Genomic DNA, 4,538 nt, shown 5'->3' with positions numbered 1-4,538 from the left:
TTATCCTACAGCATCACACAAGGACTTACAACAAACATACTTCTGTGTGCACTGGGAAACCAAAAGAATGTGTGACTCACTTTATTACAATATTCAATTTGTTGCACTGGTCTGTAGCAGATCCCACAGTCTCTCTAAGGCCTGCCCGTATTCGTCTCTCATGTAGCAGGGGTTAAGAATACCAGGGAACTTCAAAACATTTGTGAAAAAAATCTAAGTTTTAATTCCATTTTACCATAAACTTTTTGAAGGCCTTTTGTAAATGCTTTTGTTTTCTTCCACTTTTAATCCCAGCTGGATTTTTCCTGGAGAAGATTCTTCTCAATGAAAAAAACCAAATCAAAGCAGCTTCAGTTCAGTTGCTTCTGACTCACGGTGACGCCCATGCGTCAGAACAGAACTGGGCTCCGTGGGACTTTCAGTGGATGAGCTTTGGGAAGTGGACCAGCAGGCTTTTTCCATGATGCCAACATGAGTCAGAATGAATTCCACTAAAACTAGGTGGTTTAGCGAGTTCTTTATTACTAAAAATAGTAACTGATTGTGGTGTGCGTCGTTATGTTTAGAAGACTTTGGTGTTGGAGCCAAGTAAACCCTATTTTGAGTCCCACCTCTGCTACTTAACAGGTTTGATATCTTGCACAAATGACTTCCCCTCTTTGTACCTCAGTTTCCTCATATGAAAAAAGAGACCACTGGTAGGATGTTAGCAGTGGTGAGATGCATTGTAAACTGTGACCAGCACAGTGCTTGAAAGCTATCATTAACTGTAAAAACTAGCATAAGTAATGGAGTCCTGGTGTGGCGCTGTAGGATAAGCACTAGACTGTAAGGTCGGTTTGAACCACAAGGTCTGCGGTTCAAACTCAACCATCTGCTCCTCGGAAACACTGTACAGGGTTGCTATGAATCGGACCCAACTCAATGGCATTTCACAATAATAATTAGTTACTATTAATGAGGTCTCAGAATTAGAAATCTTAAACCCATGAGGCTGATTACTGTTGCTTGGTTTCTAACAAATTACACTTTGTCCAGAAAATTTAGAAAATGGTAATTAATCCTCAATCACATCAATAAACAGGCATCATGCATATGTATACATTATCAATGTAAAATTCATTTTATTTATTTTCATTATTTAAAATCTCTCTGAATATGTCAAAGGCATAACCATACTGTGTTGTGTGTTGAATCAGCATTTTCATCTTAAATCTGATTGTCATCTGTGGAGACATTCAGAGTATTTTTGAGGCTTTGAGTTTTAAAGAGACGGGCACCAAGCCTGGCCCAGGGTAAGCAATTAAGAAACAGACATCATTTAAAGGCTTGTTTTCATAAGCTTATGTTTATCTGACATTGGCTCTGTTTTGCTTTATCTTTTCAGAGATTCCTCAAAGTTATCTATAAGGCAATTGTCATTTGATGCTTTGTCTACACAGGTGTAGTTTGTGTTTGTATTTGGTGAAATAGGTTCCTGGTGAACCGTGAAGTCTTTAGCATAATATTTGGTACAAAGAAGTTTAGTTCATCAAACTCCTTTCCTCCACCGTGAAGCAGTGCTGTTGACTCTTTGGGTCCCTCTTCAACTGAGAAATGTTCTAGTCCACGTTTCCACTCTGTGAAGTACCAGGACTTGCCTTCTGTTTTCTCAAAGGCGTCCTGGGAGCGTAGTGGTTACAAATCCGGCTGCGAATCACAAGGTCGGCAGTTCGAAACCAGCTGTTCTGTGGGAGAAAGTTGAAGCTTTCTGCTCCAGTAAAGATTTAGAGCCTCGGAAACCCTGTACAAGGTTGCTATGAGTCAGAACTGACTCAATGGCACATGATCACCACTATTTACTTATAATTCAGAACTGACTCAAGGGCACTTTAACAACAGCAAGTATACCAGCTTTAGCAGTTATTTTCATCTTCTAAGGAGCTCTGGTAGCGTAGCGGTTACGAATCGGGCTGTGAGCCTCAAGGTCAGCAGTTCGAAACTACCAGCTGTTCCACAGGAGAAAGATGAGGCTTTCTGCTCCCGTAAAGATTGAAACCCTGTACAGGGTCACTATGAGTCGGAACCAACTCCATGGCACATAACAACAACAACAACACGTAGGAAACTAGTCAGGGGAGCATCAAGCTAGAATAAGTTATCCCTACCAAAGGACTCCTGGTGTGGTCCTATAAGATCAGCACTGGACTGCTAACCACAAGGTTGGTGGTTCAAATTCATCAGTGTCTCTTGGAAACCCCATGCAGGGTTTCTGTGAATCGACACTTAACACAACAACAATACTGGGCTTACAGTGACTGGGCACAGATGGGACAATAGGCACTTAGGTAACCAGGGACAATGCTGGTTCAGACTTTTTATTTGTTTGCTGTTGTTATTGTTGTTAGGTGTTGTGTAGTTGGTTACAACTCTTAATGACACTGTGGACAGCAGAACAAAACAGTAGTTGATTCTGTGCCAGCCTCACAATTGTTACATTTGAGCTCAGTGTGGCGGCCGCTGTGTTAATATAGTTAATTTTGGACCTTCCTTCATTGCCTCTCCAACTGACTGTGTCCATTAATTAGAAGGGAAGTTGATTCATCATTCGTCATTCCCCAGAAAGTATATAGAAACATTGAGGGGAAATATACTTCATCCTGGAGAAGGAATTGGATTAGTTTAATTTACTAATCCAGATAATTGATAAAAGTTCAGATTTGATAAGTATCCCTGCAGTTAGTGAGAAGAAATGGAGGCATGAAGGAAACCCAGATAACACTGAAGAGAAGATGAGTGTAAAATACACACGGAGACCGTGGTGACCAGGAGGGGATGCACCTCCACATCCGTGACATTAGGGAGCAGCCAATGGAAGGCCCTGGTAAGAACAAGAGACTCAGGACACCCATCGTCACCATAAGCTAGCTCCATTTCCCATCTGGCCCCGTCTTGTTAATACCACCCCACAGACTGTGAGACTGAAGACAGGAGAGTGTGTGGACGGCTCAGGAGAGTCCAAAAGAGAGATAGAGGGCAAAGACAAGTATGTAGGTGAGGGTAGGAAGATGTTCGTTTCCCACGTCGGTAAATAGTGTAGAGCCTGTTGACTCTACCTTGGGTCTCTTTGATAAAGTTGTTGACTACATTTTCAAAAGAGAAAGAATACAACAGTATCTGATTTTCATGCTCTTCATGATTGTTTACAAAATGCTGTTTCTCTAATCTACTGTCTTCTGGTTTCTTTTCTTCCTGTGACCCCCTTCCTCTTCAGGCTCTCCCTAAGCACCCCCAGGCCTCTCCTCCCCCAGGCCTTCTGTCTCTGCCTTCTGCACCTCCTGTTGCACCCCACCGCCTTCCTCACTTTGACGTACAAAAGGGCCACCCAGCAGCTTTCTGATATTTTAGCCTCAGAATATGCTTTTCAACCTTTGGTAAGCATGAGAAGGCAAAGGCTTGGAGACGGAGCAGAGAATGGGATAGTAGCAGTTGGAAACTGCTCGCTTGCCATTTCTGGATGCTCCAGAGCATATGGAGAGCCCAGAATCTTCAGCAGCCAGAACGAGGCTGCGCAGTCCTGGCAGCTTCGTGGTGAATTTGTAAAAGAAAGCTTTTAGTGAACTTTTACCTCCAGCTGTCAGAGGAAAGCTAGAGCTGAAACACTTGGTCTTACAGTCGTTTCTATGTTCCCAAATACATGTACACACATGGGCATTGTTATTAAGAACTCTATTGTATTTCATTGTGCGAATGCACCGTATTATTTACCAAACAGAACCCTATATTTTGGACATTTGATTTGTTTCCTTTTCTTTTTCTCTTTTATGGATTCTAAAGCGTGTAATAATGAACACGATATCACCTACATTTTTGTTACTTTCTCATTATCTTGTTAGCATTGGAGTTGGGTGTCTATATTTTTTAAGATTTTTGATACAGACTGGCAATCTGCCCCCTAGAAAACTTGTACAAATAAGTATTTTTGCCAGCTATTTGACAGACCACAAACAGAGCTGTAGTATCTCATTATATGCATATAAATACTGTGTTTGTTTGTTTGTTTTTTCATTTATTTATTCATGTTTGTTCTGTGCTATTTTATGATTATTCTGTGCTGTAAACCTGAGACAATTGTATTCTGGTGGGTAGAGTTTGTGGAACCATAAACCTCAGACATTATCAAAACTAATTTCCCATAGAGCCTGTCAGTAAAAATAAGAGACAGTAACTGAGCCCCATCTACCACATTTTACAGCTTAAGTTTCCCTTCATCTCCTGGCCTGTTGCCCAGTTACACCCCAGACATTTCTGAGGTCCCCTACAAGGTGTTTTGCTAGTGTCTTATTATAATGACCAACTCATCTTGGATTGTTTTCCTTTGAGAAGACTTTGGGTGTGGGGTTAGGAAACAGACACTCAGGACACCCTGCTAATTTGAGTCCTTTGGAATATTTGAGTCATTTGGAATATGCTTATAATTAAAAACTATTTATGTTTACCTGAAGTTCAAATTTAAAGAAGTAACCTCAATGGTTGTTGTTGTTAACTGCCGTCAAGTC

Source organism: Chrysochloris asiatica, unplaced genomic scaffold (genome assembly GCF_000296735.1).
Source record: "Chrysochloris asiatica unplaced genomic scaffold, ChrAsi1.0 scaffold00148, whole genome shotgun sequence".
Taxonomy (NCBI): domain Eukaryota; kingdom Metazoa; phylum Chordata; class Mammalia; order Afrosoricida; family Chrysochloridae; genus Chrysochloris; species Chrysochloris asiatica.
Note: the sequence above shows the minus strand (reverse complement) of the source record.